The sequence below is a fragment of the Apis laboriosa genome, unplaced genomic scaffold (genome assembly GCF_014066325.1).
Source record: "Apis laboriosa isolate Shangri-la unplaced genomic scaffold, ASM1406632v1 scaffold40_cov151, whole genome shotgun sequence".
In the NCBI taxonomy this organism is placed as follows: Eukaryota; Metazoa; Arthropoda; class Insecta; order Hymenoptera; family Apidae; genus Apis; species Apis laboriosa.
The window spans coordinates 4,360,430-4,372,849 of record NW_025223180.1 but is presented as its reverse complement, the minus strand read 5'-3'; the positions used below and the strand labels follow the sequence as shown (position 1 = coordinate 4,372,849).

Genomic DNA, 12,420 nt, shown 5'->3' with positions numbered 1-12,420 from the left:
TAATTTGATTGATTAGTAGCTTTGTAGATTTTTTTTAACTAAAATCTTTAGATTTAGTTGAAGATATTACATATTATTGGAATGCTAAATTACAAATAGAATATTCTGTAAACATTCTATCTGTAATTTAATGTGTATCTATTATTCAACGATTCATGTTTTGAAGGTTATAAAATAATACATAAAATAAATTAAAATGTGACATGCAAAGATAACTCACATTTCAGAAGCTAGGAACATCGTTGAATCCTCTTGAGAGGAGCACTGACTCTAATTTTGCAATGAATATTAAAAACGAATTCACATTATATAAGAAAAAAAAAATTTCTAATATATTCATTCAGATTGCATGTTCATTTGGCAAACATTTCTAATTTCACATATGAGCACTTGCAAATAAACTTATATAAAATTAGAAAAAAACTTTGTTCTGAAAATTGTTATAAATACTAATAAAAAATAAGTATTTCTATTAACTGCATTGCGCGCAGTCGCACACGCGATAGATGAAAAGAAAAAAAAACTATTTTATCTTTATATTTCTTCAATTTTTCTTCTTTGCCCGATAATGAACTGCTATTTTCCTGAAATTATCAATTAATTATTAATAATTTTTCATTGATGAAAAAAATATGATAATTAATATTAAGTTTAATTGAGATCATTAACCTCAATATTAAAAAAATGAAATGAAATTATATACAATTATATACAATCAATTATATATATACAATCAATCCTCTTATAACAGTTAGTTAATTTGTTATTGAAATCGTTTCGTTAACTGAAATCTAGAACGAATACACACAAAAAAGAAATAATAAATAAATAGATGAACACCTGCTTAAATTTGCGTCGAAACGTTCCCATGAGTCATGCTACGAAGTTGTTTACAAAGGTTAAGTGACGACGCAATATTCCGACAAAATATTCACGATTGAGAGATAAATTCAGCATCTGAAAATATATATTTAATAAATCCACATTGCACGATGAAATAATTCGATTAATTTACTTAATTTAAGAAATAAATAAAATCAAAATGTGTCTTAAAAAATTATTGAAACATGAAATTAATACTTTTTATAATTAACTATATCTAAGAGTATGAAAAATTCCAACTAACATTTAATTTTATTATAATAACGTTTAATAATTACTAAGAACATGCATAATAATTAAATAAGATTAATTAATTATATAAAAGTTATGATAAAATAGTAATAAAAATATATTGCGTAGTTGAGTTCACTAACCTCGAGCAGGATGATGGGCGTCCTGTCACCACGATTTTCGTCAGCAGAATGATACGTCATGCGCCACGGTTTACCGCGCAGCTTTCCAATTAGCTGGGATGGCGCTATGCGCAATTCTTTTTCCATTTACGCGGGAAATGTTATTGAGTAATGGCGTCTTAATAGTTTCTGTGTTCGCAACGTGATAAAATTTTATAATTATTGTAAAGAAGATTCAAGAAAATAAGATTCATACACAGTGAGTATTGTATTTATTTTTTAAATGTGAATATGTGATTTCTATACAATATTTACCTAGAAAAAGAACTTTTTTAGTTACTTTATTAAATTTGTCAAAATCGACTTTAATAGATAGGTTATAATGATATGATTCCTAATTTCATTGCTTTAAAACGTAGAAAGCACAATAGAAACTTTAGTTTTTAGTACCATTAGTAGAATACGAAATGTTATAAAATCATTCGTGATGATAAAAATTAATAATTAATTCTTTATGATTAGTAATAAATCTGAAACTTTATTCTTAATTATTTATACGTGATAATATAAGTTGTTCGTAATTTATTTATATTTTAACTTATATAATCTCTGATGCATTTTTTTTTGATATTTTTTTTTTTATTAATTTCAACTTTGATATAAAAATGTTATATATGAAAGAAACAGAATCAAATAATTTATTTCTGATTACCTTCTACAGATTCAAATCTTTCATTAAAACAACTCATCACGTAGACAACGTTCACATTCGAGCTATCTATAAGAAATTAATAGAAAATCAGGACACAACGTGTGGTGTGGGTGCTTTTACCAATTAAACGCAAGATTAGAAAACTACGTCGCACGAGTTTCATCCTTACTAGATGGTTTTAACCATTTTACACGAGATTGATTAAACATAGAATCATTCGACTGAAACAGGTATGTCTTTTTTTCACTCTTTCTCCATGTAGATTTTAATTATTGCGTAATTAGTAATGGATAAGCATAAAAACGTATAATTTGATATGTCCGATTTCTTAGAAATCATTAAGCATTATTTATGGCTTTAAAATTGCGTCTAATTAGTTATTAATTTCTTATAATGTTATGAATTGCTTTACTTATCGATTGATTTACATTGTCGAACGCTAAAATTAGAACAAACGTTAGTGGAACACGAGCTTCTTTTGATAAAAATACATTGTTTTTTAAAACGTAGAAATATCTGTTACTTCTATTTTTGTTCAATTGGAATCCAATAGGTGAGATAGGTAATCTTTTCGTTTGGAAAATTGCAGGTTAAGTGTGCAAGTACAATTTGAATGTATCAAAAATTGTACACAAATATCTTCAGATTAGGATTTAACAAAAATGAAGATTATTTGCATTAAAAATGATCTGTGATATTAATCATTTAAAAAAAGAAAATAAATACATATATTAATGCAGCTCTCAATATAATATATATAATAAATATTTATCTTGGAGATTTTTTTGTAGAGATCGTGGAAAGTGATACAATCTTCTCTGTATAAATATTTATACAATTATTTGAATTAAATATCTATAGATTATTTGAAAATTCATTTATTTAAATAAAAATAAATTGATATATGAAAATTTAAATTTTGAAAATAGTTTAATTCACGTTTTTGCTAATATATTAATATTATATTATATGTATTAGCAAAATAGCAAGATTCTTACTTTTCCTGGATTTAATTGCACCTCGATTTTCTTCATTTTTGTTAATTTCCAAGCTAAGATAATAAGCGTGACGTAACACAAATACAGTTTCTTTATAAACATTAAACGCCTATGCAGAAGAAAAAGGCTAAAATTGTCTCATCTTGGGCAAGTGTGTTCTATTTTAAACACGCTACGAACGAATCAATAAAAGAACTATTTAAATCGATAAAAAAAAAAAAAAGGGAATCTTAGCATCGTAAACTTTGCGTTTAAGAAATTTATTATAGATTTTTACCGTATAATCAATTTAGTTCAGGATGTTGTACTTTTGATCTCATATGAGATATTTTTCACCCTATTTTTTATCACCTCGTGCACAATCTATAACACAACAATCAGCGGTATTCTCATTTCTTATACAAACTTTCAACTTTTTCACTTCCTTCGCTTCGATATATTCAATAGACAAACCGACTATAAACTTTAAATCACTTAATATCCATTAAATTACAATCTCATAATCTGATCACGCTACGTATTCTCCTTTCATATCTCAAGATACAACCTCCAAGCCTTTCCCATCTCTAACTAAAAACATCCGCCAAAATTCCCCCTCGCCCATCCTTCAATTTTATTATCCTTAACAGGAAGAATGACTCACGCATTCCAGGACCAAGTCACCGCACCAAGGCAGATTCATACAAGACACACCTCGGGTACCTCGTGTACTTAACCCATCCTTCCCCCTTGTCCCATTGTTTCATGGCATCGTGCGGACGGGCATTCACGGGCCTATTTAAAGCTTCGCGCGACAGAGTGACTCGTGAGAAATCGCGGCGGGAAGTCCGATCGAGCAAAACATCGCATTTAATTTTCTAGGAAAGATTGCCGCGGTGGTGCGTGTACACCAGAGGGCCGCGGCCTAATATTTTATTGCCGTCCCGCAAACGTGTTCTTTCACGCGCGACCAGCACGCCGGTTTCGAGAACCGGAACGACGTTATCGCGTAGAATCGGCCGACGACACGCTCCACTCTTCTTGCCGCTCTTCTTACTTTCGTTCCCGTCGTCGTCGTCGTCGGCCTCGAGGGAAGATTCTTTCTTTCGCCATGGGACAAGACAGAAAGTCAAGGGGGGCAAGGACACTCTGATCCTTTCTTCCCTCCACTTTCTGCTTGGACAATCTCTGCAGCGTCTTTGTAGAATCGCGGTTATCGTCAATGGAGGTAATCAAGACGAAAACTTATTCGTGGACGTGCGAGAGACGTGCGTAATCCGGTATGAAAATTGTTTGATACACTCGCGAGTCCGGTGGAAAATTGTTACCTTGTGTCTCACGTAGTCGTCGTGTTAAAATCTTGCTCCTCTTTTTTTGCATCTCGATTCTTCGAAGTTAATTTATTCGAGTTGGATCGACACGTTTGCGTGTCTCTGATTGCATTCCTTTCTTTCTTTTTTTTTTTTTTTGAAATCTTGTAAAAAATCGAATTTTCTATTTACGTTTTTCTTTTCATGGTAAAATTTAAAATTGAATTCGAATTGTGTGTAAAAAAGTTGGGAGGAAGTTAGAATGTGTAATTTCGTTCTAATTGTTCCTGTATTTCGATCCTCGAGGTAATTTCGTAAAATAAGAGTAAACGATAAGTTGTTTACTCTTCGCGCTCCAGTAAGAATTCAATAAATCATACTTATCGTTTGATATATGATCGAAAATAACGGAACATCGCGATCACGGGATTAATCGAGTCCAACTTGCGATAAATTCATAATATAATATAGGGAACTAATTACACGGACGCCTGGCTATCGATGATTTACATGTCATGATAGCCTCGTTAATCCCCCCTCTCCTCCCATCTCGGTTTCCGTCGTTTGAAATTTTACACGGGGAACGAAATGGATCGATGGAATATAACGATCGTTTAAACACTGAAAAATCCTCGCAACGTCGAAAACGTAACGAGCATCCTCCATCCTTGATAATTGCGCCCATCCTGCGTGCTCTCAATTTATTATTTCCCTCTATGTTGCCCGCGCTCAAAGGAGCATATCTCTTCCCTTTCTATCCGAATAAATCGGCCGGTTCGACGTGTAATTACGAGCAATACGATCGACTCGAGTTTGAGAAACGAGTTTTTCGAAACTCGGGGAAACGGAGAATAAATAGAGATGCGATGATCTCTCGTGGGTCGAAACGGACGAATTCGCGTTTCGACGAAAAACCGGACGAGACAAGGGGCGCTGGGAGGAAGGGAGGGAGGGGGTCCATTTTGATTCTTTTCTAGCGGCGCGGTAGCGTAAATGAAAAGGCAAGCTTATTGTAACGCGGTACCTAATTTCGGTTAATTGTATATTATTACGACAGGCTCGGTATCCACGGAAATTTGCGGCACAGGCGTGCGCAGGAACGCGCCAGCTCGCGTCAAAAGGCTTCATAAAACGAGCCGCCATTTTCATCCTTCCGCCAGGCCACTATAGAAGGAGGAGGGGGAATCGTAATTGAAAAATAAACGACACGGCTCGGATTAATGATCCGATATTTATCGTGCGAATTAACGTAAATCAGAATCGCGTAATAAATTGCGCTCCGTGTTACAATATAATATTCCCCCTCTTTTTCGTTACAGGAGGAACGGCAAGATTGCAGGGGGATGATATCATTTACTCGCGTGCGTAATTTTTCATTGATCTCTCTAACGCGCGATGCGCAAGTAGTTGTGAACGGTGAACACGAGGGCCGGTCTGTATAAATTAATAAATGAAGACAGCGGTGGAAAACGGATGCGTAGGATGCCCCGTATTTTTCGCGTCTTTTTAAAGAGAAAAAATTTTTGCATCGCGATGTACCTACGACGTTTCGAAAAATATTATAACGTGTATACTACGTCTCAATTATTACGTTAGTAACCGAAGATTATTACTCTTTTCTTAATCGTCGAGCAACATCGAGAAAAAGTTTATTTATCACCCTTGATACGATCTTCTAAGGATGTTTCTAAGTCGTAAAACCTATACGGTACGCGATATCTATCTATTCTCTAAGGACTCAATATTACTAGAAAGCCTCGTTTGCAAACCTCGTTTTCTATTCTTTCTAAATTCTACTCCATCTTGAATAAACCCAATAACGAATTGAAAAAAAGAAAAGAAAACATATTAATTTAAAACAAACGTCTTCGTTCCTTTCGTGGAAAACCACCATTTTTAGAAAATCAATTCAACATTTTTCCTCCCCTTCTCTCTACCAGTCGACAGCCGGTCTCGCGCACTCTCGAGACAACTTGATAATCCGACCCAGATAAGATCGGTGATGGTTCGCATACACGAACGAATCGTTCGAACAGAGGTGAATCGTTTCCCACGACCCTTTGAATCCTGCGCGCCCAGATTCTGCTCCGTGGATAGACGCACGAAGGATTCTCGGTTCGATTCTCTTATGGAACGATAGAGTGTGTGCCCGATGACCACCATAAGCCTCGCTCCACCACGAATACGACCATGCAAATTGCATCACAAACGCAGTCGCATTTCGCAATTAGCGTGGAATGCGGCGGTCAGGGAAGGGGAGTGGGGTTAAAGGAGAAAAGGAGGGTGAAGTGTAGGCGAGGGTAGACGCGGATGCGGGGACGATCGATGTCGTTAAACCGCGAAACCGAGAGACGAGCAAAGGAGCAAATCGAGAGAAGATGCCGCCTTCTTCGAAACTCCTACGCGCGGACGATTCCTAATTTGGTCTTGATGTGCTCTCCTCCGCATTCGCTGTCACCCGTTACGGTGCACGTGGTGCACGAGGCTAATTTCTGGAGGGTTTTTAGAAAGGTATCCATTGATTGTAGGTTCGATCGTTGATAAGATCGAGGAGAGAGAGTTTTCGATGAAATTGTTTCGCGGTGATATCGAGTACTCTTTGGAATTCTCAGCAAGAGTTTCCAGTTTGAAACAGAAGCAGAGAATACCGTTTGTAATGAATAGCTTCTCTCGTTACATTCACGAATACACATAGTACGTAATCAAGTACAGATAACGAATCGAAATAATCAATTTATTAGACATGTGGACATCGCGTCCATTCCTCATCCTGTAATAATATGTATCGTTCGATCTAAAATCATCCCGCTTTAGACTTTAAAAACATAGAATTTCTTATCCCTGTATATCGTTAGTTTCTCGATCCTGGAATTCTGCTGTAGATTTTTAAAAAAAAAAAAAAAACGTACAATTACAAAACTACCTCCCGATAAAATATTAAACCTGTTCCCAGATATTTCTCCCGTACAACAATTAAAATTTCTCTCGTAATCCCGTATCCACTCTCTGCGCAGACTTCTCTGCTACGAGAACCGTGCACAGTTTCAAAAGTGCAAAATTTTTTTCCTGGGGGCGACAGAAACCGAGGCATTTCGTCAACGGAACCGGTTTACTTTCCCCTCGATCTCCTCGCCTCGATAAATCAATCTCGCCACGGCCGAGGGAACACACACTGGCGTGCGTCTGCCAGGTCCCGAGTTCGGGCTACCTGTCGGCGGATGTTTCAATTTGTAATCGGAAATATCTACATTTATTATGCGAGTCCGGGCCGCGCATTACATCCGGTCAACGTTAACCGCGTACGCCGCCTCGTTCGAATGGCGTGATATCAATCATCGCCGATTTAATCCACTGACGAACCAGTTTCCCCAAGAATCTCGGGTCGAGTCGTGATTAAACTTCGCGCCAATTTCGTTCCATTCGTTTCTCTTCTTCGCCGATCCTCTCTCTCCCTCTCTCCCTCCTCGTTTATACACTTTTAATCGAAGAAACTTGCCCGTCATCGAGCGATTTCGGCTCGCGTGCAAAAAAAAAAAAAAAAAAAAAAAAGAAAAAATAAACAGGGACGAGCGTTTGCGCGGTGCGCAAAGGTGTGTAAGCTCGAAGCACCGTGTAATTTATCGCGGCATTAATTTCGCCAGATTTCACGCTCGAGCGTGTGACTTTATTGCTGCACGGGACTGGGTCATTATGCGGCCGGTCCTCTCTCCAACTTCTCTTTTTAACGCGGCCAACGTTATACACCGAGGCCGATTCGAGACCTGTATTATACCCGAAGTGGGCCCGTTCCCCCCTCGATGGGTTGCGAAATTTACAGATGTGTGTACGCGCGTGTGTGTGTTTCGCGAAGTTTAAAGGGTTAGCTCCGTAAGAGTTGGTTGGGTTAGAGATACGAGTTTGTCGAGTTTCAATGGGAACGTAGATCTCGGGGAATAGGTTGAGAAGGTTAATTATACTCGTATTCACGTTACATTCTTGTGCAGCTAGTAACACGCGCAATTAAATCCGGTAGTAATTTTAACCCTTCAGCAACGAGCGATGTATGTACATAGCATAGATCGGGGCCTCGATTCCTTCGCGTGTCGTCGTATTTGACGTATGAGTGTATCGTGCCAAGAGATACATTTGCAGATACATTTTTTCTTGCGAATAACTTGTCGCTACTTTTTCCAAAACTTCAAACTTATATATATATATCTTAGAAGCACGGGTGTTTGTCGAACAGAGGAATTTTTGAAATCGAACGTACGAGGTCTCTTTCGCGCATAAATTACAGACCTCCTCTCCGTCCAACCGCGCAATCGATAAGAAATATATTTATGTAGGCAGTTAAACAAAAAAGGTTGGTCAACAACTTTATCTCTTACGGTCGAGAGATTACGAAAGTTTGATAAACGCGAGCGTGTAATACGCGATTGAAAAAGTATCGTTTCAAAAACTGACCGTAATAACAATCCATCCTCCCCAACATCGGATTCAATACACGTTTCACGCGTCCCAGAAACAACAACGAACAAAATCTCGAAATCTCTACTTTGTAGAACGAATATTCCGACCGATACTCTCCACCAGGAAAGGAAACCGTACAACTTCTTTCCCCAACTTCTTTTCCCAACCTATACCTTTCTCTCCCAACCTAGAGAAAACCTATCCATCCGTCTATCGACCCGTCACAATAAACCTTTCTCTCCCTCCCCCAATTATCCGCTCGCAATTAACTCCGCCACCATCTCTCGGACGCGGACCTATTATACCATACACATATGGCGATCCACGCTGTCGTCGCAAGTAACCTTCCCTGGATCAAAAAAAAAAAAAAAAAAAAAAAGAAAGAAAGAAAGAAAGAAGGAAAGAAAGAAAGAGAGAAAAGAGAGGAACGTAGGCCGTATAATTCCGTCCACGAAACTCGGGCCGGTGCACGATTCCGTGGCATTGTTCGTGGTATGGATCCGCTTGAAGGGGAATCGTGATCGTCCGTCGTCGACTCGGGGGAAAAAAGGGCAGCCGGCCGGACGCGGAGGAGGAGGGGAGATATCGCGAGGCGGAGATTGCAATGCTGCAACGATGTCCGTGCGCATCCAGGCCGAAGGTTAACTCGGCTAACGTTCGGGCAACCACGGAATATAGATGCTCGGTACCGTTCGCCGCTTCATTTCCTTGAGTTATGGTCAATTACGGCTGTCTTATCTCGGCTGGCCTGGGTCCACGACTACCGTCCCCTGGCTGCCGCGGACAGGGATAATCTACTGACGGTCTACCTTCTGAGAAAACGTTCGCTGACTTCGAACAGTGGTCCTCCCCTTTCTGCGTTCGCAGGTGTTCCACTTTCTTTGTATATGGAACTGAATAGAATATTTTTTCTTTTTTTTTTTTTTTTTTTTTTNTTTTTTTTTTTTTTTTTTTTTTTTTTTTTTTTTCGGGAGACAATAATTTGATTTGCAACCTTTTTGAGGTGTTGGAATGAGAGGATTTTAACGTGTAAGTTTCTTTCTTGAGGACATTGTTCGAAGCTTGGAATTAAAGTAATAATTTTCCAACCCATTTGTGCCCAATCGTTCGATATTTGTTAATGGCCAATTATTTTAACTAGGAGATAATCGGAGAATATTATTCTCAAGTTGCAACAAAATATATATACACACATCTCACAATAGTTTCGTTTTTACTCTACGTAATCTGACGCTGGAACGAAGAAGAAGAAAAAAAAAGAAATACACATCTCTCCCCCATCCATAAGTACCATATCTTATTACGGAACAATCCAACGATTCTTGAACACCGCTGGCCGACCGCTCGTTTCCTAATCCACTTGCATGCACCACGGCTGAATTTTCGTCACGCTTCCGCGATCGTGGCGAACGTTCGAAACGAGATTGCAACGCGATTCGCTTCAATTTCGTTCGAGGCGTTCGAGCCAATCGAGATCCTTGTCCCAGCTACGGTTTCGTGTCTGCCAGCCGTTCGAGCGCGTGTCGTTCGAGCGTAATGAACGGCTGTACGCCAACTTTTCCGTCCAACAAACTTTGTTTATTGGGAATTACATTACGGAAATGACGCGCGCCCGTTGCGAATCCGAGCCTCGAATCCAACAATCGTTCCGCTTGCCCACGTTACGCCCGTTGACTCGCTCGCTCAAACTTCCTTATCGAAGGGATTACGCGCGCGACCGCTTACGAGAGCGAACGTGGAGGATGTTTGGATGCCCAGAAAGCGGAGATTTTTACGAATCACGGCTACATATATATATTTCTGATTTTTGAACTTTTTATTTAGCGAGCGAAACTTTGTTACTTGGTTGGATAAAGGTTTTATTTCGAATAGCGACTCTCTTGAAAAGAATAGAGTTTCTTACAGGGGGTTTTTCCACGTGAAGTTTTGCCACTCGGAGCATGGAACGAGTTCGAAATTGCGCGGATGGAACGTGGAGGATACACGGGTTTCGAATCGTTACTTCGGGCAAAGGTAGAACTTGAATTCTCATCTCGTCGATAAGTTTCGAAGTTATCGTCGATGGTATATCGTTCCGCTGACGTTTCATCGGCGTCTAGAAGCTAGCTAGCTAGCTAGCTTCATCAACGGGCTCGCGCTGATATTGATGCGTGTTTTACGCTTAATCATTTATTTCAGGATATCTATGCGCGCTTCACGGATCATTGATCACCAAGTCGGGGCCTTTAATTGGCTTGATCAATTAAAAATGGTAGGAGATCGACCGGGATAGCGTTTAAATAATGACTCGCGCATTCGTAGCTGTTATTAAGATGTTTCATTAGTTTCGTTGCATTTTTCGCTCGACCGTCGTTTCTGCGCTCTCCCGGTTTAATTAATTGAAAAGTGATTTGTATCTCTTTGCATTTTTTTAATATCGTATCACCGCGCAATAAAATTTGCATTATACTAGCATACCCGCGTTTCTTAAATCGTTAAATCGCAATTTCATCTCTCGTGAAAATTCTCTTTTCGGTGGAAATTTACTTTTAAAATTTTTATACGAAATATCTATATGTATATTTTTTTTTCTTTTCACAAAAATTTTACATTTACAATCATTTTCCAACATCTTTCCTTCACCTTACAACTTCCCACGAATCTCTTCCGCAACACTTAACCGAAAGGATCCTCCTTTCCCCGCGTGTTTGCAACAATCTTGGAACGGAAAACGAGCGGAACCCAATATACTTAAACGATGCAGCCATAGTGAACTGTGGTCGAAGGGAAACAATACCCGTAACGTGAGTTTTCACAACTTGTTACTCGTAGGATATGTTACGATCGATCCCCAACGGGCAGAATTTGTATTTCCACGCATTACCAATAACACGGGGTGTCCATGGGCTCACTTACTCGATCCGTCATGCGCCCAAGTTTGACGCATCGCAATGAATTCTCGCGTTGAAATTAATCCCGCGTAGGCGGTTACTACCGTTAATCACACCAGATTTAACACCCTATGAACGGGAACACTTTGACTCGAACCAGTTCCCGTGTCTCCAGGGTTAAAATCAATCTAAAATTACCTCTTATCTTCTTATCTCTCTTCAAAAAAATCGGTCCGAATTCTCACGTCGAGAATTCCATCGCAAGTGTAACAATTTCGATGAAACGCCGCGATCGCGCGGATTCCATTTGGCCCGATTCGAGAGAGAGAGAGAGAGAGAAAAGTAAAGAACACAGAAGAAGAATGAGTAATCGTTTCCCTGTACCGTCGATACGTCACACTCGGAATGTGAAGTACACGGTGGACTGTCATGCGCGAGTTATAGATAGATTCTGGTGCAGACCGATGTCGGTGCAGAGGAGGAAATCTCGTCGTACTTATTTTTCGCGCGATCGATTTATACAGTTCAACCTTGCGACGCGACATCCGTGACAGCCTCGTTGCTCACGACACACGTCGTATTGTCCACCGTTCCACCGCCACTTAATCTTGTTCTACCCTTCGAGAATCTCTCTCTCTCCGTCCCCCTCCGTCCTTCTTCCTCCCCAAGTCGAAATGGTCGCTCGAATTTGTTGGCCGTCCGTACCGTTTAATTTCTCTAACCACCGGAACCGGGGGACGTGAGACGCGAGTCGGCAATCGTCAGTCGCGGTTGTCAAGGTTTCTCGTGCGCGGAGAAACGGTGCTGTGTCGTCTTGTATTCTTTCGAGATTATTACTACCGTTAGCACGGTTGTCCGGATTGGATG

The 12,420-nt window shown here is 39.3% G+C and overlaps 1 long non-coding RNA gene across 1 annotated transcript in view; it reads left to right on the top strand.

Moving 5' to 3' along the window:
* Window positions 1-1,375: 1,375 nt before the first annotated feature.
* The window catches only part of LOC122715817, an 85,560-nt gene continuing 74,515 nt past the window's right edge, over window positions 1,376-12,420 (top strand). Inside the window, exons 1-2 of the long non-coding RNA XR_006346910.1 lie at window positions 1,376-1,494; window positions 1,957-2,177. This is a non-coding gene — a long non-coding RNA (uncharacterized LOC122715817). The remainder of the gene's footprint in view (window positions 1,495-1,956; window positions 2,178-12,420) is intronic.